The sequence below is a fragment of the Anser cygnoides genome, chromosome 3 (genome assembly GCF_040182565.1).
Source record: "Anser cygnoides isolate HZ-2024a breed goose chromosome 3, Taihu_goose_T2T_genome, whole genome shotgun sequence".
NCBI classification, from domain to species: Eukaryota; Metazoa; Chordata; class Aves; order Anseriformes; family Anatidae; genus Anser; species Anser cygnoides.
The window spans coordinates 98,247,437-98,273,291 of record NC_089875.1 but is presented as its reverse complement, the minus strand read 5'-3'; the positions used below and the strand labels follow the sequence as shown (position 1 = coordinate 98,273,291).

Sequence of the window (25,855 nt, the reverse complement as noted above, 5' to 3'; positions counted from 1 at the left end):
GAGAACAAAGTGTGGAAGGAGTCCAGAGAATCCTTTGAAGGGACTGATGAGGAGGAGTTGATGGGTATGGATCAATATTTTTCAAGAAGGGTCCTGGTATGCAGGATACTGTTTCAAGTTTCTCGGCTTCATTCTAGGCATCTATTTACTAATTAAAAAAAAAAAAAATAAAAAAGTACTTTCATTTTTTAATTTACAAAATATATATATATAAAATCTATATATATGCTTTAGCATGTGTTGTCATCTCCATTTCATGTAACACGGCAAAGTCCATCAGCTCTCTAGATACCTTTGAGTAACAATCACCTAGCCTGCAGATGCAACTTAATTTTATATATATTTCTTCATTTCCTGGATGTTTTTTGCAAATGGTTCAAAAAAAAAAATCAACGTAAAATATAACCTGTTTTCAAATCAGGCCACTTCTGAATTGTTTTTGACAGCATAGGTGCTCACAAAATTTCCATAACTAAGATTTGAACATGGCAAAGTTAAGAGCAGAGTTTCCAAAAAGCTTTGGGAAGACAGTGATATGGGCAGAATGATGACATTTTGATTTTTGCAGCTGCTAAGAGTAGATTCAAAATGGTCTTGAAATAATGGCTCCAAAATCCAACTAAAAGGTAGTCTGCTGACACTGAATAACCTTACTGCATAAAAAATCACTAACAGCTGCCTGGAAAGGATTTTTCTGCAAGAACTGTATAATTACTTTTTAGTTCACTGTCCTTAGTCCATTTGTGGGACACGAGAAAGATTAAAAAAAAAAAAAGATAAAAGAATGATATAGGGCCTTCTTGGTCTATGACGTGGATAGGAGGGTTAGGAGGAGCAGCTCTGGGACTTGGGAACAGCCACTCTGTCATCTGCTCATGCATACTTTAAAAACTGGATTGATTCATATAAGGATTACATACAAGTTACCAAAATGATTTTGAAGTAAAGATGAATGAAGATGAAGTGTTTGCATGTTATGGAAGATGCTTCTTTCAAATGCCACTTTTTTAACAGTACATGGACTGGTTCAGGTATGCCCAAGGGTAAAGAAGTTTTGCATAGCTGGGTGGAAAGAAAATGTGGTTTCCAAATTTCATTTCAAACATCCTTATGTCACAAAGATTAATGGCTTTGCAGAACAACATAACTTTTACTTTGACCAAGCCCTTTTAACTAACTCATTAGTTAGTAATTATTGGCTTTAAAAAAAACAGCTAATAGTAATTTTCATCCCTCTTTACACTTGGATGGATACTAAGTAAGTTTGTATTTTCCTGGTGTGTTCAAGAACCATCAGTGTATGTCTAGTAATAAAAGACCAACTTCATTTTATCACATTTAATGTTGTATTTGATCTTTCCTATTTCCTAAATTTCTTCCCAATGTATATGGAACTGATTTCAATCCTACATAAATATGTAAGTAATAATTAAATAAAGTGCTTACATAAATATGTATAACTAAATGTAAGAGAACATATAAGAGTACAATACTTTGGATGTATGGAATGAACGGACTGTGAAGTTCCACAAGTACAGGGGAAGGGAACAGAAGGGAACAGAAGAAAAGAGGGAAAAAGGGAAAAGGGGGAGAGGGGAAGGGAGAAAGAGGGAAGGGAAGGGCAGACAAGGCAAGGAAAGGGCAGGGAAAGGCAGACAAGGCAAGCAAGGCAAGGCAAGGCAAGGCATCACCCTGGTGCCACTGGCTGCCCTGCTCGTGACGGGGTGATGGGACAGACCCTGGGTGTCAGACCCTGCTTCTACTGACAAGGTCTCCATTGCCCCTCAAGGGAACATGGACAATTTCTTTGCATGTTAGTAGACACTCGCATTGCAGACACCTAAATGTAGATGTCTGTCTTAATCCAAAACTAACTCCCAACTCTAGAGGTAATTCCAAGAAAATCTCTGGTATGAGACTTCCTGGACAAAAAATAGCTTTGACTTTGACAAATGAGAAGTTTTTTTGGTGATAAGGAGCTCAATCTAGTACAGTACTTCTTCCTAAAACCCTGCATGAAATACACAGACTTTTGAATCATTCAGCAAGATGAATAACACGACCCTGTCAATCAGCTTGCTATCTTTTAAAAATCCAAAGAAGTTTATTAATCTTGTGAAAGGCAATAGTTGCTCTCCAATTTCATCAAAGGCTTTGGTGTTCTGAAGTGACGAAGGAATACTGGAGCAGATGTATCTCAGAGATAAAGCTGAGGTAATAAATGGATAATGATGACTTCTGAATGATCACCCTTGTTTTCTGACAAGATTCTGCAATATTCTTCATTTAAGACTGTAAGAGCCCTGTATTTCAGCTGATATTGTTTGTGTTCCTTTGCATGGCACTGTTTTATAAAATAAAGATCCTATCTGGGTACCACAGCCTGCTCTCAAAATGCTCTGACTCCTGGGCAGAAATAGACCTAACATATATTCTACAGTCTGAATGACAAGGGCTTTGCTAGCATTTTATTAGGAATAGATAAAAGACAGCATTGACAATTTTCGGTCTGACACGTCACCCTTTCTCTTGAGTAGGAGAATAGTAATTGTACCACTATAATCAACTGGTGTAGTCTCATATTCCCAAATGGACACAAATCACAGTTTATGCCTGTGAATAAATGCTGCAGCACCATAATTAAGAGGAGCAAGAGGGAATGCCTTTATGGTCTGGTGAGTGGTGACTTAAGCTGATGTACAGCTTTTTGATTTCTTCTGAAGATGGTGGTGCTGCTAGCACTTGAATTGTTTCTGCCTGTGTTTTTTTCCCCAATTGCCCTCTGCAGAAGGTTAATAGCAGGTTTAGAATGCCAAAGTTTTCTAGCCAGTGAATCACAATTTCAGATTTGTCAGTTAGTGATGTGAAACCAGCTGCTATTTTAAGTGGAACGCTTACACTTCCCTCCCGCCTCGCTCCACAGATGCTCTTCAGTTGTATGAAGAAATTGATCATTTTGTCTCTTCTGCAAGTCTTCAGAATGTCACTAATTTCTTATTTACCACAAAATTTTCATCTTGTGTAACTCACGCTGTAGAAGCGCTACAGCTACCCTATATGGTTTGCACTGATCTCACAGCTGGATAATGAAAGGATGAATGATAACCAGCACAGAATTAAAATTCATAAGTATGGAACTTGTCATAAACATGAAACTGCATCCTGTCTGTAAATATCTTGTAATGATGCTGTGAATTAGTATACTTAAGTCATTTCCAGGTTAAAAATTCATTACTCCTGTTATGAAGAACAACTTACAGACAGATTAGTAAAACCAGCCTGATTTTACAATTATTATTTTCTTCTGACTGTCATGCTATTTACATTTTGTGTTTCCCTCGACCTAGACAACTTTTACTACCAAATGTCAGCCCCAAGCAGCTGCAGAGAGTCAGCAGCTCAGATTTGCATTGTTTTTTTACATCTTCTGGGGCTTTTCTGCTCCCTGCTGCACATAACAAATATTAGCGTAAAGGAGAAATATGAAGTATTAAACATTTTGATCATCCTCAGGAGGAGTACCTGTCAACAGAGTTTGGCCAAAACCTTTCTATTCTCAGATGAAAGAGGAAAAAAAACTGCCATTACAGAATATTGACACTTCTAAGTCTGCTTGATCATCTTTTCTTTCACCATCATCATTATGATTCTATATCATATATGCTCCTATGATATCCAGTTTTCTCTGCTCATAGATCATCCTACATTTAGCTTTCAATTTCAATACTTCATTGTATCAGTGTGAAATGTGGTCATAGTTTAGCACCTACAAACCTGTGGTTTTTATATATAATGAAAACATCACAACATTAAAATAAGATCAGACTCTACAAACAGAGCAATGATTTAACTGGTTAACTGAGGAAAATGTGAAAACATGTTCCCAAACTCTAATTAAAAAAATATGGCTTCTAATTAGTTTTTTCATACTTCAGGAACTATACTATAACCAGTTAGTTACTCAGCCTGAAATAAGTCTCTGCCCTTGTGAGGAAAAAAAAGATCACTTAAGTATTGACATCCATCCATACTATTTCCAACATTGCTACTGCTTACCTTGAGTTCCCGTCTGTATTAGCAGCAAGTAGTTGAGGCCCATTTGCTTAGAGATTTTAAAGTGTCTTTCAAAATAGAGTCCAAATTCCAAGGATCCATTTCTGATGCCCTGAAAGTCAACAGAAGAGCTATAGAATGTACATTTCTGTCTTATATCCATCACCACGGTTCATCATAGGAAAAATATTATAATTTAAAATTCTAATTCAACCTAAAGACATTTTTGCTAAATTTTAAATGTTTAACAATGTCAAAATCCAGAAAATTGAATGTATTCCCCTCCCAAGCAAAATTAACACTGAAAAAGACTAGCTAAAAATACAGAGGTAGATGAAATAGCCAAGAATGAAGTTAGCCAAAGTTTCCTGAATCTTACAAATGTTTTGTTTGGATTTGATTCAAGGTTATGATTGATTCTTATTTCATACAAATGAGTTCATTCCTCTCAATATACCATGTCTGGCAGTATAATACACACCCTAATGGAGACACATACTTTACAAATATTGGAGTGTAAATTAGTAATATGTTGCACGTAAATAGTTGCAGGGAGGAAGGGGAGGGAATATTATGTATCAGCTACCAGAAACATCTAAGATATAGTGTGACGAATATGTGGCTGATTTGCAGTGATTTATTTATACTCTATATTACCTGTTTGTGGGATGGTATGGCTGTATCAACTTGCTGGAATGTCTACTATACGCATATGTTGATTTACATTTATAAGAGAGCAGTTAGAAAACTGTCAAGAAGGCAAAATAAAGATTCTCAGTAAGCAACCTGCTGTTAAACATTTCAAAGGCACTAGGAAACAATACCTGAATTATTAAGCTATTCCAGGGACTAGCCAGGTCATTTCTTTTGCCAAGATGAAGAACAATAAGATTAGAAGAACAGTAACATAGTAAAACAGTCACTCTAGAAGGTGGGTGGAAGCTTTATAATGCAAGATTAAACTTCGAGCTTCTGACAATGATAAAAAGAGGCAAAACCTCTAGATAGAAACTTTCTACTAAGCATTTTAGCTCTAATGAGGAGGTAACTGACTATAATTAGCTTTTCCATGGTTAAATTAACACCATGAAAGGTGTTGAGTCCTGACCTTATTTGGTACAGACACTGAAGAAAAAAAATTGTAACATTTCCAAGTTCCTTTTTACAAATCAAAGCCATTTTTAAATGAAGGTCAAGCACATCGGTACATGCAGACAATGGCTTTTGGAAAGCATTATGTTCCTTCTAACTTAAGTGATCACTAAGAGCGATGACCAGCAAAACCAAACTGACCTGCAATATGAAAAGAGACACATTTTTTCTGGTTTTGCATTGTTACTTTTTTTACTCTTTGCTGTTTGTGGTATCGTCTCCAAAGCTTAAAAAAAAAAAAAAAAAAAAAAAAGGAAAACTGTAGTCATGAATTTAATGTCCTTCCATGTTTAGACTTCCCCCTTTTTGATACAGATTGCCAGGCAACATTGCTGTCCCCAAACCTTGATACAATGGAACTGTATTTTATTAAGTTGGCTTTCATGAGATTTTCTCTCAACATACATAAATTCTAACAAATGCCTGGACAACAGCTAAAATACGAGCTAAAATACGATATGAGGCACTCAGCAGCCACAGCATCTTGGTAAACAGGTAATGTCAAAGGAATCAGAGGCAAGCAAGCATGAAATAGTAAAAACAAGTGGCTTCAGCGACAAATAATCAGCATCACAATTGGGAATATTCAGGAAAGAAACAGAATTAATTCTGAAAGCTCCAGACCAACAAAATAATCCACACACTTCTGAATGGGCTTAAATTGACATGTGTGAGTAGCAGCAAGTTGAGTGGAGAAGCGCAAAAAGTTAAAGAAAATTGCAAACATTTCCAGGAGCTGCGCTAATCTTCCAGTGGTAACAAGATCAAATGAGCATGAATATTCTGGGAATAAAGGCTAGCACAGTTAACACTGTGATGCACTTTAAATCAGATGCACTTTAAATCAGAATGAGGCTTTACTAAGTGCAAAGGGATGGAAAAAACAGGTTCAGTACACAGTTCAGTCAAAACAAAGGAAATTAAAAGACCTAATACTTTCTGAAGTGCTGTGAGGCAATGTCTCAGGAGGTAGACACAACCCTGGATAAAAGAAGAACACAAAGACAAAAGAAGTCCCAAACCCCACAGTGTTGCTCAGTAAGGACAGGGAGCAGGAATTAAAGCTCCATGAAGTCAACCAACAAGAACACAGCAGATAGGGCATGAGATGTCAAATATGTACATTAATTAATTAGTAAGCTTGAGAGAGAAGTGGGTACAGAAAAGATATGACCCACAGACCTCTAGGATTTTACAGGAGACTGCATTATTCTGATCTCTGTAAGAATTAGTGTGGGGTCTCACAGCACTGGGAACAAGAGGGACTTTGACTGCAAAGGCAGAATTATCTGAGCACATGAATAAGGTAATTTAAAACTCAAAGGGAGATACCTGACTGAGAAAAACGTACCTAAAAGGTTCAGCCATCTGTCATAAATACTGTCATACAGTAGTTTAGCAGCTTTCTATACTGAATATTGTACTGACCTGCATTAACTTTGTTTTTTACTTTGTCCTGTACAATTTATCTTGAGAAGGAATGACACACATACAGAATAAGCTGTTGTTTCTATATGAAAAAATTGAGCAAGGTCACCCCACACTGTGTTGAAAGAGGCATTAATGGCATCTCAGTATCTTCCTATAGCAGCCCCATTTATGTATGTCATCACAGTAAAGCACTAAGCAGTCACAGCACTAGAGCAAAATTAATCAATATGCAATGTACTGGACTCCGAGCAAAATTTTAGTGCCGTTTTTAAAGGTACCTTGAGGTATGCTTTGGTAAATGGTAACTTGCTAAAGGTAGCCTGAAACCATAACAACAGGATAAGCACAGCTTGCTTAATTTTCTTTTCAAAAGACTAAAGTATAAAATAGAAAAACATATATCATGCTTTACCTAAGCAACAATATCCTTTTGCAGCTGACAAAATACATGGAAGGTGTTTCTTAAACTCAAGTTGCCTGCAGTCAAATACACATAGAAAATGAATTTTCTGGAACTTGCTCATAAAGGGAAATAATTTCCATTAGGTCAGTCTAATGTGATGCCCCTGTTGACTTACAGGTTATACTTTAAATATATCTCCTATATTTTGAATTAATTTCAGGCTCTTGAATGCAAGCACACAATGGGAATAAGTGGGAGGACATTGACTAGAGGGCACAGGAACTTTTTCCAGAAATGTCACTTTTTAGTAATACTGCATAGGACCCAAACAGGACGTGGTCAGGGCAGATTGAGTATTTAATACCAGACTGGCCATGCATGTAGATGTAGTGCATTTAAGTATGTGTTATATTGCCTTTATGTCTGATGCTAGTACTGTTGGAATTAATGGAGTTATCTATGAACCTAATCACTTTACTGTGCACAGAGTAATCTTTTTTTTTTTTTTTTTTTTTCCCCTAGTAGTAGACATCCTCCTGCTATTTTTGGAGGGCCAAATGCAGCATATTTAGAAGTACACAGAGTTCTTCTGCCAGAGGACTTGCTTTACATTTTGCTTTAGCCTACCTTTTGTACGGGTAGTTCATGCTACACATTTCTTTGGTAGACATGAGACATGTTGTGCAATTTAACTTCCTCATGTCACATTCCCCTTTTCTCTAACTGCCCAGAAGAGTCCTACTGGTTTTCATTAGGTTTAGACAAGGATGCCTCAGGACACCGTTTCTCTCGCACAGCCCCATGCAGTTACAACTAGATTTGAGTGGGCACTGATAAGTGTTTTACTAAAGGAGGCCAGGCCTTGTGTTTCAAAGGCACAAAGGGTGCCCTCACAGACAATTAGAGTGCTCTGCAGTAATTTGCTACCTTCCCACTCCCAGGAGTTTGTTTGGATTTCCACGCTCTCTGTATGATATTCAAAATTCTCTACCCAGAGCCCTAGGATAGCTGCCTAGTCCTGAGATGTAGGAAATACAGATGGGTAAGTATCTCTCCTAGTCTTAGACTGGAGAGTCAGGGCCTTATGAGATAACTCAGACAGAAAACCTGGTCCTGGAATCTTCCCTGGGGTTGGGTAAAGAGGCTTTTCAGTTTGGGTCTCTGATTTCAGTGATTACTATAAATAGTATGTTAAGTAACACCACTATCAATTAAAAAACAAGCACACAGAAAGATAATTCTTCTCTTTGAAAGAAAAGTGGCAGATACCTGTTGACAATTTATTATAATGGATAGCCAGAACAAAGAGAAGAACCTGTTTTTTTCTTGAACTCTGAAAAAGCATGGCAGCAATAACTGTGCTTTACAGACACACAGATACCTTTGGGTAGGATGTTGTGTGTTTGTGTAGGATGTAGGATGTTGAGGGTTTTTTGCTCATTGCTTAATATTGCCTGTGCAATGAACTAGAAGCCTAAGTTTGGGATGCAGATTTCTTTCAAGAAGCCACAGTCATCTGATTTCTGACGCACTTTGATCCTTTTCTTCATCATGTTCTTAACCTGTAGAAGTTAGCATGAAAACTATCCAGAATAGAAAGGCAAATAACCTCTATTTTGTCCTCCATTTACCTAAGAAAGAGCATTTTTATCTTAACTAATTGTATTTTATTAAATTAGAACCTAAAATTGTATCTTTACACTGGTACTTTATGTGTCGTGTACTGGACAAAATACTCTTAAACATGTTCCAAGCTGATAAGGAACAATGTCAATATTGTCACAATACTCTTCCCAGTTTAGTTTCTTTTAAGCTTTGGGAATAAAGGCAGACAAAGAACATGAAATGGGAGCAATTACAACAACAGACAAACAAACAGCAAATCCTGCTCAGGAGGAGCTGCCAGGCTGCTTTCTCTCGCTTTTTGCACTTTCCTTTCTTCAAGGACTACCGACTTGTTGTCTACACAGTTTTTATCATTGCTTCAAAAAGCTTGCTTAACTCTCCAGGACTTTCCGTCCTCTCTTCAGCAAAATACTAGCATTTTTTACTTACTAAATGTTTAAGGGTAATCATATAGGCACTTTTTTTTCTTTAAACAACAGAAACTACTTAATCTATTATGACAGAAACTAGGTCCCAGCTGAGTTTCAAAATCTGACTAATAAAGAGATAAAAGATTCACCTTTATCAAACAAAAGGTTTGTTTGACCATTAGAGAATAGAGAAAGAAGTTAAGAATCTAATCTTAAGGTATGTGAAAGGAAGAGAAAAGATGGAAGACAAGAAGACATACGTGAGAGAAACATAACCTTTGTAAATGTTCTGGATACTTTCTAAAGCGAATGCCATGTAAAGTATTGTATGCATTTGGCCTCCATCAGTTTGAATAATGCAACCAGGATCAAAATGACTGTTCACAAGAATTAAGTCAGATGCACACTGAAGTGTTTGCAGCATAAGAGCTGTTGTTGTAACAAGATGATAGAAAGTACTAGCCAGGGTCAAGCAAAACATGGCTTCAACAGCTGTTAGAAATTTTAAAAGTAAAATTTTTACTGTGGTAACTAGTGGAGAATCAATATTTTCCTCATCAAGTTTTGTATAAATTTTATATCACCGATGTTATATCATTTTAAAAAAAAGTGCAGAATTCCAACTGTAATTTTAATGTCATTGAATTTGTCATAAGTGGAAAACAAAGGTGAGAGACCAGTTCATAAAAAGTAAGTGAACTTGAACAAAAATCATTAAGACAAACATTAGAGGCTAACAAAATCCATGAAGGAAAAATGCTATATCCTACTCTCTCCAAGGTCAGTAAAAGTGTCTCTGTTTAAGTCATCAATAACTGTTAAATTTAATATTAAATTTAAAATGAAAACACTGAGGTATCTACAGAAAAGGTGTACTGTAGTTTGGTATTTTGGAATAAATTAATGAATTGTGAAGAAGCATTTGGAATAAGTACACTCCTAACATCATCATAAACACATTCTTTGGCTAGTCTAAGATTAACATTGTCAGTGAGTAAAACATCATCACTCTGGCAATGGAACATAAATGGTTTCTCTCCAGCAGGATTCTTTAAGTTATAAAGCCATCTCTCATCTGCATATATATGCTATTTAGTCTTTAAAATAAAGACAAAAATAATATTGAGATCTTTAAGTGCACAAAGAACACAGGACTATTAAATTACATGTTTGCAGAAGGTGTTGTTGCAAGCTTGTGCCATGAGATAATTAGTTTTACTTCCATCTTGTTCAAATTCACTTGAAAATTAAGGTGTTCAGTTCTGAATTTCTGCCAAACACTGCGACAAAGCATAGGCTGCAGCTGAAGCATCAGGAAAGAGAGAGAGAGGGAGAGCTGGGAGCCATCAGCAAAGCAAAAGAACATTGTGTTGTGATGGTGAAAAATTGAAGTAGGAGGCAGCATATAAAAAGAAGGAAATACAATGGTTGTTATGCAGAGCCCTAGGATGGTGCCATTCCACATCAAACAGAATAAAATAGAAAAAGAGAAGGGAAGAATTTGGTCAACAATCTAATGATAGTCTCAAAGATTTTAACATAGACACCCCAAGGCCACAAACAGTTGTCAAAGTTGCAGCAAAATACGGTTCAGCAGCACAGAATATTAATTATGGTATTGATTTGAAGCTCTGGTTTAAAATAGAGATGCCATGTGAAATAAATAAGTACAATGATAAAGAAGAGAAGTAGGACCTCTAGCAGATTATAAACCACGTCTGAGTAATGATCTGAAAGTGATAAAAACGGGGTATCCTATTTCCTCCTTGGCATTGAAATGGTCTGTCCCATTTACACATACAGAACCAGAAAACAAATCAAAAAAAAGGCAGACAGCATATAACATCACAAATGTTGACCTAGGGTGGCACTAAGTAAAGCTTAATGCTCAGTACCCATTGGTATAGGATATATGTTGAAACAAACAAATTCCTAACAATCATGAGGCAATAGTCAAAGAAAAAGTGGGAATTTGTACCAATTATTTCTTTATCCTTGTAATCAGGGTCAGAGAAAATGAAGACTAAATGGACATTGAAAATCAAGCAGCTCTTTTGCTCTTGCAGCTGGCTTGTCCGAATTAAGAATCTAACAAATGGACAAAGAGGAATCCTGCACTCCTGTTGTCTGCAAGGCTCTCACTTGGGCGAAACGCCTGGTCACACAGGCACCCTGCAATATACTGAATTTTTATTCTAATTTACAAAATCATTTTGAAAGGGTCATAAAGGACTTGATTTTAAAGGACTTTTTACAAAACTAATGAATACCAGCTGCCAACACCAAAATTGTCTCACCAGTAAGCACCTGAAGGATAAGTGTCACTCTTGCTGAATCCTACTAGTAGGTAGAGAACTATGAGGTCCTTGATGGATTTTACATTTAAATCTAGCAAACAACTCAGAGGAAGGCCAGTTTGTTTGCAGGGGCTGTTGCTGGGTCCACATAACACATAACTGACCAAAAACTGGGGCATTCAACTAGGGCAAGGAACCCTAAGTTCGATGTCTTCTTCATCAGGCTGTCCCTTTGCCTTACCAATAGTACTTGTGCTTTTCCTGCCTGCGTGCACAGTCCCATAATAAATAAATAAATAAATAAATAAATACTAAAGCAAAATACTGCAGGGAATGGGAATAGAGAAAGAGAGAGCCTGTAATTTAGGAGATAAACTGGAAGATGTGGGCTCTTTCACTTAGAAGCTTTTTGGGTTTGAGTTTTTGGTATGTTTTTTTGTTTGTTGGGGGGGGGGGTATATTTTTCCCAGTAACAATTTATGATAAACACATCTGCCAGGATATACGATATGGAGTTAGTGTCCTGTCCAAAGCAAGAGACAATTTAGAGTCAGGGCGGTGAGACAGTACTCCAAGCATGAAGCCATTACATGAGGTGGGCACTATATGCTTGTAGCGCACGTAATAAAGGCTTTGCAATTGCCTATCAAACCAGCTCCTTTGAGGACTCTGTAATCAACTAATTTTGCAGCTTCTGCATCCTAATCACACTTAGCCCAAATGTACCTGCTCAGCACAGTGCAGTTCTACACATGCTCAGAAGATAAAACTGTCAATGCCTAAAGGACTACAGGTGCAAGGAGCTAACAAAGCAGGACAGTATGCTTGGTGCACTTAAAACTCAATAGGGACTACATTGTACAGCAAGAACATATTGCAAATGCACGTTAACAGCGTATTAGTTGCAGTAACACAGCCTTTGCTATTACAGAATTTAAAAAGTCCTCAGACAGGTTTTTTTGTTGTTTTGTTATAGATGTCCCCGAAGTCTTAAACATCTCCATATTAAAAGAAAAGAGAAAAAAAAAAAAAAAAGAAAGAAAAAAAAAGGAAGTAGGCATATAAAGCATAATACAAATATATATATATATATATACATAAAGCAAAGCTAATCCTGTGACTCAAAGTCATACATTGAAGGGCACACAAACCAAGATGGGATTTAGAGGGGATGTATTCTCCTGTTCAGGTGAAGAAGAGAAACAAAAGCTATTTTACCTGGGTCAAACAATGTCTGCACTTTAACATCCAGAGCAACAAGCATCAGAACTCAAATGGAATCAGCTGTCTCTTGAAATAAATTACTTGCATGTTCCTACAGATGTGGTTATTATTAACAAATGAAAGTTTAGGATTTCATGAGCTGTCAAAAGTATATATGTGTCTCCTCAGAAGATCTTGAAGGTGACCTCTGCAAATCTTACTCTGCTTTTTAGCACAAGTGTGTGAGAACAGATTCTAGAATCGTGTTTAATTAAAAAAAAATGTTAGCCTAGTCATTGTTTGTTTTACAGCAGTAATGTTCATATCTACTTTGTATTATTATTCTTTTCAGTTTGTTATTATTACTGATATTAACACTATTATTATTGTTTGTTCTTTTTGTTATCAATTTTGTTGCTATTACTTATTCTGAAAAAGGACTGGACAATTTGGCCTCAGAATATTTATACTAATCTGTCCTAAATCACTGCTCGGAGAAACAGGGCTAATAAATGTGTATCTTGATACCATATGAAAAATGAGTAATGCAGACAGGTCTTCAACTTGACTAAAAAGCAATAATACTAAAAAAGGATACTTCAGAATTAGAGAAGAAATTATCCAGTTATGGAAATTTTATTTTACTGCACTTATGGGCACAAATCAAAAAAAAAAATCCAGTTTAAACTGGACTGAAATATCTTTTGTGAAAACAAACTAATGAGAAACTGAACAGCAGATTTTGGGGATAGAATTTATTTTTCATAGCTCTAAATAGTTACAGTGTGGACGTAATGCACAAGCTTCTCAACCTGGCCTCCCCTTATAGTTGATACAGAGCAACAGGCACATTCAGGGAGTCATTCATCTGACCTACTTCTGATGTATACTGTAGGATAACATACAACACACCCTGGGGAAGCCTATTTCTCTGCAGTGACCACAAAGGGAGTTTCAGGTGACTAATTCAGGAAGAACTATAAACCTATGAACATTTGTTCAGATGAATCCCACCCTAAATGCATTCTTGAAGAGGAATATGATGCATCAATATTAAGAGATACATACAGAAAATTAGAACATACTGAGGAAGTAGGTTAGAAGAATAATTTAAATTTTCCGGATCAGTTGCAAAGAAGTTACTGTGATCAAATCTCCCATAAGTTCTGAAATATGTCTTGTTATACTATAAAAATCAACTTTAAAATGAGCTTATTAGTGCACATTGTCAGCCATGAGCTGGTAAAATGTACAGAGACCACTTGGAAATGTGAGGCAGAATCCACACTTGAAGGAGCACTTGAAATAACCACCGTACATCTAAGTGTGAGAAATTAAAAACATACCAGAAAGGGCAGGAACACTTGCTTCTTGATTTCTATTTGAAGACCATGTAGAGAAGAAAGACTTTTAAACTGTTGAAGATATCAAATGCACTCATTTGACTTTCTCTGGCCAACATAAACAAATCCTGAAACTTTCCAGAATGTAAATGTAAATTTCAGAGAAATCCTTCAGGGAGACACAAATAAACTTGTTTGCCTTGTTTCTTAAATTAAACGGTTATGTAAATCAACACATACCTAGTAAAAGATAGGGAGTGCGTGAGTTCCTGCTAGTTAGGCTCTGTTCATCTGCTGTGGGGGACACCTGTTTAGCTAGTAAGGAGTACTATAATATTCTATTAGGACAGCCAAGCAGTGGGGAAAGTTGTCCAGAGGAACTGAGCTCTCTGTTTTTGGAGGTTTTCAAGACCTGGCTGGACTACATGAACTTCCACAGTACCTTCCAAACTATATGATTATATGATTCTGTGTGTATGTGTGTCTCTTACTTACACACACACATATATAGAACTGATTTATAAACCGTGACAAAGTGAATTTCTGATTTTCAAGGAACAACACACAGAACAAATGTTCTAAATGAACCAGGGACAAAAATGCAATTGACTATGGCTAAATGAATGTAAAAAGTCTCTCTCTGATACTGCACCTTTCCTCTTGTCTAATACTAAGAGTGGTATGGCCAAAACGGACTCAAAAATTATGCCACCATGTTTCTGTTGCACGTCCACACACAAAGTCAGATATAGGAATTATTTGAATCGCTTATAAGCTTTGAGTCATCTCTATTTCTATTATTCATGCAAATAGAGAGATGTCTCTCAAGCCAGCATTTCAGGTATAATTGCTTTTATCAGAACTACAAAAAAAAAAAAAAATAATTGACCTGATAATGTTTATTTCTCTTTTTCTCTACATACTTTGTTTAGGTAATATTTCTTGCCTTTTTTTTCAAAAATGAAAGTTCAGAAAAATGCAGAGAAAAATCTGTATGCAACTTATATCAGAATACCTGTATACAAATGCTACTTACTGAAAAGGTAAAATCTTGAGCTTAAGCTAACCAGTCATCTAAAAACTTAAAAAGAAAAAGATATAAAATCCAAATCTTGTAAGTGCACAAAAAATTTGCCAGTAACTTTACTCTGGAAGAGCAGCATTTTGTTTCATAAAGGTTATAGATAATACATAGAAAATCTCTAACATGCTTGTCTATATTTAATTCGGCAATCTAGGATTAATGAAACATGTAATGCTTTTCTCAATTTGAAAACTTGGGTTTATAGTGTAAATAACAATATAGAATGACAGCAATGAAATCAAAGTACATTTTTAAAAATACTTGACCAATTAATTTTTTATGAGAACAGTAATAACAGTAGTGTCTGTGTTTTTTTGTGGTTTTTTTTTTTTTTACTTTTTACTTTTTATAATTTCATGGACCATTGCTCTGTACTAACAAATAGTAAATCATAAACTTCTGTTAAACCATAAAAAGAAATTTGCGCTTACCATGAGAATTGTGAATATTTTCTGTGGGATCTTACTCTGACTTAGTATCAGCCAATCCCACTGTTGTTAAACTAATTTCAGTGGTATTGCACTTGATATTTTTCAGTGTGTGACCAAAATCAGCCTCTACACAGTTGCATTCATTATGTAATGGTGGTCCATCAGAATAATCTGTGAAGCAGATTCCACTGACAATTATTTCAAGCACAGAAGTCCATAGGAATCTTTGAGACCACTGGTTTAAAAATTCCTTCAGCTTAATCCAGAAAGATAACTTTAATCATTATGAGTAGAGTTCATCCACTTCATTTTAGATATCAGGAGAAATAATCCAGGTGTCTAGAGCCATTTTAGATCTTCTACGATGTCTAAGTCACCTGCATGGAGTTAGCAGGAATGACACTGAACCTGCTGAAGACCTATATCCTTCTTTATTGGCAACTGGAGATGGGGATATCTGGCACTCTTGAGCTAACTTTCAACACTGTTGTGGGTTAACCCTGGTAGGAAGCTAAGCTCCACAAAGCTGCTCCCTTCCTCCTTCCCAGCAGGATAGGGAAAGAGAATCAGAAGGGTAAAACTGAAAAAAACCCTCAGGCTGAGATAAACACAGTTTAATAGGTAAAGCAAAAGTTAAGTATGTAAGCAAAGCAAAATAATTTTTTGGGGGGTAGACCTGTGTGGAGCCAGGAGTTGGACTCGATGATCCTTGTGGGTCCCTTCCAATTCGGGATATTCTATGATTCTATTCTATGATTCTATAAGAAATTGATTCACTACTTCCCATTGGCAAGCAGATGCTTAGCCATTTCCAGGAAAGCAGGGCTTCATCACACTTAACAGTTTCTTGGAAAGACAAACTCCATCACTCCAAACATCCTACCTTCCTCCATCTTTCCCCCATTGTTGAGCATGACATCATATGGTATGGGATATTCCTTCGGTCAGCTGGGATCAGCTGTTCAGGCTGCATCCCCTCCCAGCCTCTTGTGCACCCCCAGCCTCCTCACCCGTGGGACAACTTGAGAAACAAAAAAGACCTTGACTCTGTGTAAGCATTGCTCATCAAGAGCTAAAACATCAGTGTGTTACCAGCACCATTTTGGTCACAAATGCAAAACATACCACCATATGAGATACCATGAAGAAAATTAACACTATCCTTGGGCAACAGAACTCAGCTTGGAAAAATATTTATTAGTATCAATATTGGCATTGACACGGGTATTATTTATGTCTGAACTACTTCCACTAGGGTCTTTTTATAGTCAGTGGGGAGAAGTAAACTCTTCAGGATACAATTCATATGAATTATTTTACATGTCTATAAATAGGTCAAATGATATACCGGACTCAGTCATTTCTTTGTATTGGCTATGGAAGAAATCCTAATAACTGCCTGCCCCCTGTGCTTTCAATCACTTTTACACCTACTGAACATAATGACTTAAAGCGTTATGATATCACATGATTCAAGTAATTTGCTTTATTCTATCTATTCTAAATGGCCTGGCCATTTGTTACTATAGCACCACATGGCGAACATCTGTGGAGGAAGAGTAGAGAGGTAGTTAAGAGACGTCTGCTTTACGCTGATAGCACACTTGAAGAGACAGAAAAGATTTGTAACAAGGATGAAGTATGTATTTATTCTGCTTCGCCATGTGTTACACAGAAACATAATCACAATGATATTACCAAAATAAAATACATCAACAAATATGCAGTATCTCCAGATGCAAAGTAAACATAAGAGACTACCACATGAGACAAGCGATAGTCTCCAGTGTACCTTGTACCTCTCAGAACGGGTTATTTAAGATATTCTGCTCCTAGATGAACCATTTGTGACCACATGCTAGTTAGAAATGAAGACTGAAAGATCTGTAGTTTAGCATTTTAATACAAGACACTTTTTCCATCAAAGACCTTCTTCAAATCTTGGTTTACATAAATGAAGTGTGTTTCTTCCACTATCCTACCCCTCCATGGATACTGACTACATTCCAGAAAATCACCACCACTAGCAATCCAGTAAGGGAAGTCAAGCTCTGCTGATGAGTCAGGGATGAGGTCTGGTGAGACAGAATGAGCAGTACAGGCTCAGCTGAAGACACTGATTCCATTCTGCCATCAGATGTACGTTACTGATCTCAGCAGTTTAAAAGAAGAGCATGCATTTGATACAGCTGACAGCAGCCTTCTGGTTAAACTGCTTTTCAGCTGGTAGACTACTCTGAGCTTTGTTACAGAACTGATCAGTAAATGCACACATTTTTTTTTGTACTTCTCACTGTAGTTAAGACAGTGAGTAATCTGAACAACTATTTAAGCATTATTAGTCACTGTTTTAAATATGTGCAAATGGAGCCTGTGTGCATGGATCTTACTGCTTGCCAACGACAGGGCAGAAAAAATTCACTGTGCTGAGTGTGGTCTGATGTTCAGTCCAACAGCATGTGTCAGGGAGTACACAGTAGAGAAAATCAATGAAATTAAGTATAAGAGAAGGGAGAAGACAGAGACAAGAAAACTTTTTCTTAAAAATGTAGAAATGTAAAATATTGCCAAAAAAAAAAATTATGAGAGATCTAGAACTTGAGAATGCTTGTGTGCATTTTATTTGTACCCACTCCTTACAAAACCACTCCTGCCTCATATCCTGTTAATATAGTATGTGTAAAGAAATTAAAGCATGGGCTTGTGTGAAATTATCCTGTTATTCCTTGAAATAATTCCCAATTGGAGGTCTGAAGAATGGGATCACAGACAGGTAAAATCTGAGGGACAACTGAAAGAAGAAAAATAAAAGCGTTACACAGAAAAGGTGGCGGTCCAAGGAGAGACATTAAACATGAAGGGATGAGAGCAAATGTAGCAGTTAGGAGTAACCTCTGAAAAGCAAAAGCACAGAAGACAGAAGTAGAACTTAGAAAAGGGTATGGGGGCCCAGCCAGGAGCAGGAGAAGCATTTGTATAAACTCTCTAATGAGGACATACTTCATGTGTCCATATGAGAGAGTCTCCCACGGGAGGAGTTTAACTGATAGAGAACGAACCCATTGATGGAGATAAATACAGGTGTTGTCAAATGAATCTATTGGGCATAACACTAAGAGCCCCTGAATTTGTAGTTACATTTGTTAACACAGTCTACATGGTTATCTGACCAGAGACCATGTTTTTATTTTGTGTATCCACAACAGGGGCCCAGATTATTAGCTAGACCCTCTCAGTGTTGACATGATACCAGTGATAGCCAACAGGATTGATACAGCCAGCAACTGAGTGTCAGGACACAGGAGGGCCTAAACTGCTGTGCAGACCTGCTGCATCCAAGCACACAATAACAAAGGACTAAATGGCAGGAGTTTTGTCTTCTCCCTCTCTACAGCTCCAGGAAAGCCACAGCTAAATAACTGCAAATATTGGAGGGGTTGTGCCCACCCACTTTATCTGTTGGGTAGGAATTAGCACAGTGGTGTGCCATGTGTGGCCACCAAATGGTCATAAGAAAGTTACAAATATAAGGGAGTAAGCAGTGTGATTATGTCAAATGTATGAAGCTGAACTAAGATAAATTAGGAGCCAATTTTCAGTTATAATTATCACTGTAAGTACATTGTGCAATATCTTTCAGCTGATCTTCTGCAGAAGGCTGCAGTGTTCACCAGCAAGATCTAAAAGTTCGGAGTCTTCTGATTATATCATTTCCAAATCTGTTGTGCAGCCATTGCTGTTAACTAGTTGACATGATGCATGACCCCACCAGAGGATAATAGCTCAGTATGCTGCACGAAGCCCACTTGAACTGTTCTGGCAAGAACAAGTGAGTCATTAATTATCCCACGGTTGAATCCATTGAAGACTTATTAACACTAATTCACAAGAAAGGGGCTTGTTTGATTCCCAGCAGGGATGGAAGAGCTAAATTATACTGTTATTAAAATGCACCTAATATTAAGGCCAAACCTCCCAAAGTAATGCAATTTCAAAGTGATATTAGTAAGATTATCTGAAATACCCTTGACTCCTATGTAAATATTACTACTGTATTACTATGCAATTACTATTCATTGCCAAACCAAACTTTCTTTAACTATGGCATTTAGAATAACCTTTAGAGCACCAAAAATTATCTGAACTTATTCTAGTTATTCATGGCCAAAAGCTAAGTCTGTCTGTTAGGATTTCATTAATGCTTATTTTAGATATTCAGACTGATTACCATATATAAATCTGTCATGAATTAATTCAGAAGAAATGAAAGAACACTTGCAAAATAATCCATGGAATAATCAAATACTTAAAAATTTACTATTAATGACAATTTAAAAACTGCTATCATAGGAAACCAGAAGGTAGAACTGGCATTAATTATATTGATGAGAGTTGATGATAGTAGGATATTTTCTGGACTACAAAAAACATCAGTAAACAAAAGTTCTTGGCTGAAACTGGAAACAAAAGCTGAAATATATTTTGTATTCCTTCAAGAAGTTTGAAAACAGAACAAAATGCTACAAGTTTAGGTTTACTTGTATATTTGCAATAAAATAACAGCTTCAATTTTAACTTTGCCTTTTTCATCTGTGCAAATCTACATACAGGCGTTATTTTGGGATAAAAGCACCTTTAAATGTTTTTTTAATCAATAAAAATAAATGAACAAGTATGATATAGCAATTTGGAAGTCTATAATGAGCTATATGTTCAATTTATTAAAAATATAAATGTCTTTAGACTATATACTTAGTTTTAAAAATATTTTCAATATGTAATAATAAAAAGTTTAATTTTACTTTCAAAATTAGAATAATGATGATTCTATCATTAGTTTGGGTTGGAAAGGATCTTTAAAAATCATCTCACCATGGAAAGGGACATCTCTAGATCAGGCTGCCCAAAGCCCCATCCAACCTGACCTGAATTATTCATTGTTTAAACAAACTTTACACTTTTAACTTAAGTGTTCTCTGGCATGATTCTTTAATACATGCCTGTTGGCATGTCTTGAGAAAAGCTGAAGTGTCTAAAATAGAGTCAGCTGAAAGTTGCAGTCCTGAAAACTGAGCAGATGATGCTCAATCCCAAAACTGCAAAATCCTAAGGAAATTTTCAATGGACCTCATTTTTTAATTTAAAATTTCCCAAATTACGCTTCTGGGCATGATCTTTAGCACTTCATTCAGTCTTATGAGCAGCCTGGTATGAATCTCATACCTCACAATGAAAAATTCCGTGCTTGAAATCATTAACAAAGTATTTTCAGGGTGTCCTTAAATACAATTTAGCAATAGAATGTCTGTCTATATGCAGCTTTTTTTTTTTCCTTTCTCAAAATCTTGAAAAAGCCCTGAGAGAAAAACATGGTTCGCAGAAAGGGGTGGGATTCAGACATCTAAAGTTTTTTGTTTCTCATACTGATTGTGCTCCTTCTGACTGGCTGGAAGCATTATCCCAGAAGCAAACCATTTCCTAGAATCCCATCCCATGATGCCAAACTCCTGCCCCACTCTGCTCAGGGAGCCTTCTTGCCTGACATGCAGCTCTGGGGTCCACTTCAGTAAGACTCTTCAAAACTCACTGACTCAGATCTTTTTTAGTTTTTTAATGAGATCGTTTGCCTGACAAAAGAGAAAACGTTCATTGTAGGATGAAATAACTTTGACATTTGAATCACATTTTTTTTTTCACATCCAGATACAAAAGGTTTTATAAAGATCTTTATTATAGTAAAAACATGGACAAGATCTGCAGTTGTCAGGTGGATTGACATAAGGCTGTATTATGGCGTGCAGAGTCAATACTCTGTAGCACTAAAACACTATTTATATAGTGGAAGGCTGTGGTTCTTTAAGAGAGACAGAATGATCACTTTTTAAATGTGAATAAATGTTTAGAGAACAACAAAGCTTTCTGTGAGCTGTTAGGAGAGCCTCATAATAAAGTGATTATGTCTGGCTGTCTATTATAAAACCTTTCTGTTACTGAACCACTTTTAATATCCCATACTGAAGCAGCACACTCATGATCTGCAAGCATTTCCAAAAGTGGCCATGAATTTTCAAACTGATAATAGGAACCTGACAGAAACATTTTTAAAAGCTTGACCCAGTAAAGTGCTGAGCAGTTTTCTAAAGTGCTGGGCAGCCTCAAACCCAATTGTTTTCAGGGAGAGCTGTGGCTAGCCACTGAATTTTAGGAATACTCAGCATTTTGCAAGATTTAACTCTGAAGATCCTAACTGAAAGTCAATGAGAGTTAGTTTCCTAAACCTCAGCATCTCTAAGATAATTCAGTCCTTGAAATCAATGGAGTCAGCTCCCTAAGTGCCTTTGAAGCTCAAAGTTTTCACTTTGCAGAGTGCAGTGCTACGGTTCCTGGCTCCTACAAAAGTGTGTACAAAAACCATAGGATATACTGATGGATTTACATGTCCACCGTCTTCTGCAACATATTTCTAACTGCCAAGGAAACTAAGGGTGTGAGGAAAGCCCTTAGTAATAAGCCCAGACAATTAATCTTTCATGTGTATCATTTGTAGAAGAGGTATCACAATTTTGCAGTATTAAAGGAAAGTGGAGCAGAGAGAATGAAGTAAAGCTGACACTCAAAGATGACAGAGGAAACATGGTTTAGCCATCCAAGTGTGTTTGTGCTCCTTAGAAAAGTAATACAGATGCATTCTGGTTATTTCATCTGGAAAAATTCATTCAGCTAAAAACTTCATCTTCACTTTGATAAAATATGCAACATTGCATTACTTTTCATAGATCATAATAGAACTGGGCATTCAGCAAACATGGCTCATTGCCCCAAGAACGGAAAGCATACGATATCTTGTGTACCTTTTGGCAGAAAACAAAACCAGCCAAAACAATACCACTGCCGTGTTTGAAGAGCCTGATAAGGCATTCACTGAAGGCCCCAGCTCTGAGTCCCTAATCTGAAGCAGCATTGGCCCCAGCAAGGTGATTATTACTCAGTATATTTTCCAAAATCTTTGCTGGAATTTAATAATAATCCATGCTGTACATGTACCAGGTCTTAGAGAAACAGCTTGGGTGTTTGCCTGCTTGTCTCTGAATAACAAGGTCTTGGTGCACGGAGGCACCACGAGCGCTGGCCTTGCTGGATCCTGGGCCTGGTGGGGCTGCCCTCCCCACCTGTGTCCCTGGGGAGAACCTGCTCAGGAACAAGAAGCCACAGAAGAAGCCCACAAAAAGCCAACTAAAGTTATGAGTTTGCAATGTTTTTTCTCGTTACAAAAGACGAGTTTAGCACTACAGTTGGATTAATTTGGGGTAAGCATTTGGTCACACAATTAAATGGCAATTAGACCACTGCCTTCCTGCAATATTGATTTTATTTAAAATCTGCTGCTTAAGTCAAATGTTTTTAATGCGATCTCTTTCTTGACTCTCCAAATACTTTTTATTGCCAAATATATTTTAGCAGACTTTTAATCTCATTTTAAATAAAAGGAAAAGAGAAAGTGAATGAAATACATATAAAAGCAGACATAAGCCATTTATGAAGTAAAACTAATCAAGATATAATTAGGATTACCTCAATAACTATTTTAGGAACATAGCAAGGGTTATCCCACCTGTGCTTTGTTTGTGTCTCTTAAGTTTTAGCATCTGGACAAAAATGAAAATAGTCCATTGCTCTCAGCAAACAGAAAGCGGAGCACTCAAAAGCAGCAGAAACGCTCTGACACACCGAACAAAGGAGTGAAGCTGTGGTTCCACCTGCCCTACCTCGTCAGCCCGCAGAGCATGGTGCTAGCTGTGAAGGGTTGTGGCAGCTGTCACGGCTCTGTTCTTTCCTTCGGGGGCATTGCATTTGATTTCGGATAATGCTTCTATCAGCTGCCACAAGAGCTTCTCTTCACACACGCACAGCAACCTGGCAAAGTTGTAAATCCACAATTTAGTGCTAAGTTTTTGTGAGCTTCCGTCTCGTCTGAGGACAGTAAGTCAAATGAACCCTAATGGGTGAACCTCATCACAATAAATTGAGCCTACTACCGCTGATGTCTGGGTCTGCTACATATGCTTGGGATTCACCACACAAACATAACCAGCCGAAGCCATTCCTCACCTTGCAGCCTTGCTTGCTCAGAAATTATAACAGGGAAGAACTCAAAATTTCAGCCTAATTGTCTGAAATTTGACCTCAGCTAGCTCCACTTTGCTTTCACCTTTTATAAACAGAAAGGAACAAATTATTTGCAATTGAGTTAGAGATTCTATTGAGGCTTTCCGTTCTCAACCATAAGGAGTTCATGGTGGAACACATAGTTGTGTACTGAAGTAGTATTTTTAATACGTCCATTTCCATTACATATTTATATATGTATACAGTTGAAGATGTTTGTGGAATAAAAAGATATTTTTATTTTTTTTTAATCTAGCTGCATGTATTTGCAGTTTATCTCAGTACAAGATAACCTTTAAATAAGTACACATACTTGTGAACATCTAACTAAGCAAAGTTAATTTGAAAAGCTTACTGGTTTGGGAAAAACACAGAATAACAATTTTTATTGTTCTGTTATGTTTTGAATTGCATTTGAACAAAGCCGTTCTCTTGTCTTTATTTATTTATACAATGCCCAGAAGTGTGCTATCTGCTCTTCAGTTGCTTGTCAATATGTTTATTTATTTAAAAATCGATCTTTTCACCTCAAATCCACTGTTGATAACAACTTTTATATATTTAATAGTATAGTTTTAGTGTTGCTTGTATTTTTTTCATGAAAAAAAAACTTTCTTATATTGCTGTAACCACTTTAATGTCTTTTTCTACATAAATATAAAGTATTTTTAATAAAACACATTTTAAGGGTGGTTTTAATCACATGGGATCAGTAGGCAGTTCATTGTGATGCCTGTGAAAAGGTAGCTAGTACACATTGATTTCAACTTCTGCAGTAACACAGTAAAAATCTTGATTGTTAAAAGTCAGAATACTAAAGGGGGGGAAAAAAGTTTAAAAACCAGCCTATAGATTTTTTCCTTGCTTCTGGCATCAAACACATCTCACCATCCAAAGAAGTTTTATTTCTACTTTACCTGTTCACAAAAAAAAAAAAAAAAGAAAATCACATTTAATGGCTTCTGTGCATTCAAATAACAAATGTAAGACTCTGCATTCCCAAACAAGTGCTGCACATTACAGGAAAGAGTAAAGAGCCTCAATCAAGCAGTGGCTGAGGTTGAGGTAGCTGCAGAGAAACAGAAATGAAAAAGGCAGAAACTAAGAAACAGAAGTGAAAATTCAAGGAAATAATGTGCTCATCCATCCGAAAGTGGAGGTTGCTGTTAAAAGAAAGGAGAATATCTTCAGAAATGCCCCTGATAGATGGATCCCCATGCTTTAAATAAAGCCATAAAATATATTCTACAGTGAAAAGTGTTGAGGGGGCAGCTGAAGCAGCAAAATATTGCCCGTGTTGCTCATGAGAAATATATTTTCAGAATCGAACAGAGAAGGCTCAAAATGTTATACATGCCTCTTTGTATTAGCAAGTGATATGCAATGTTAGATTTACCCCTAAACTACGTCAAATAGTTTCACCGATTTTTTTGAAGGATTACCTGACAAAATCCAGAGGGATAACAGACAAGTTTCGCAGGGAGCCAGATGTCACACAGCACTGCACTCCAAAATCTGGTCTAATAGAATTTATTTATCTCAGGCATAATATGAGCTGTGGAAGCTGATAATCAGGCCACCAAATTAGATGCTAGGTTTAGAGCTGCCGATCTTTAACTGTCAAAGTTTGCAAATATCGGCCTTTGTCTGTAGTACCACCTAGTGTCAAAAACTTATCTCTGAGCTGAAAAGAGCTGGATTGAACTCCATTCCTTCTCCTTTATCTCCTTCATCCAAAACAACACCAGAATATTCAGAAAGAATGCCAGGAGGGCATTTTGTGATGCCGAGCCTAAGGCAGTGTGTCTTTCACACTTCTGCTTACTTGATGGAAACAGAATTTGGAGCCTGAAAGGAACTTGTTTCGGGCACATCAGGCCAAAATTCCCCCAATACTATGCACGATTGTAAGTATGGTTAATTTTTCCCATCATATAAAGCAGCAGAAATGGTGTAGGACTTCTCCACAATGAGAGATTACTGCACAGTAAGCAAGGCTGTGGCTGCACAGTCCACTCACTGTCTTGCATTTGTGGGCAAGCCCCAAAGTGGGATCCCATAACTTGTAAAGAAAGGATGATCTGCCTGTACACAAAGGAGTCCTCATGGAGAACAAAACAGAGCCAGCAGCATGCTGAAAATTCATGCTCCTGCTCTCCACAAGTTAATTTGCCCCTGTTTATTTCAGAAACAAAATGCTCTCCTGGAGATCCCAGCTTGCTGAGGGAGGTGGCCGTGTGGGAGCCTGCCTCCTGC

At 36.9% G+C, this 25,855-nt stretch overlaps 1 long non-coding RNA gene across 1 annotated transcript in view; it reads right to left on the bottom strand.

Moving 5' to 3' along the window:
* The window catches only part of LOC125184547 (uncharacterized), an 88,711-nt gene that overhangs the window by 15,032 nt on the left and 47,824 nt on the right, over window positions 1-25,855 (bottom strand). The window contains exon 3 of the long non-coding RNA XR_007168711.2: window positions 4,057-4,165. This is a non-coding gene — a long non-coding RNA (uncharacterized lncRNA). The remainder of the gene's footprint in view (window positions 1-4,056; window positions 4,166-25,855) is intronic.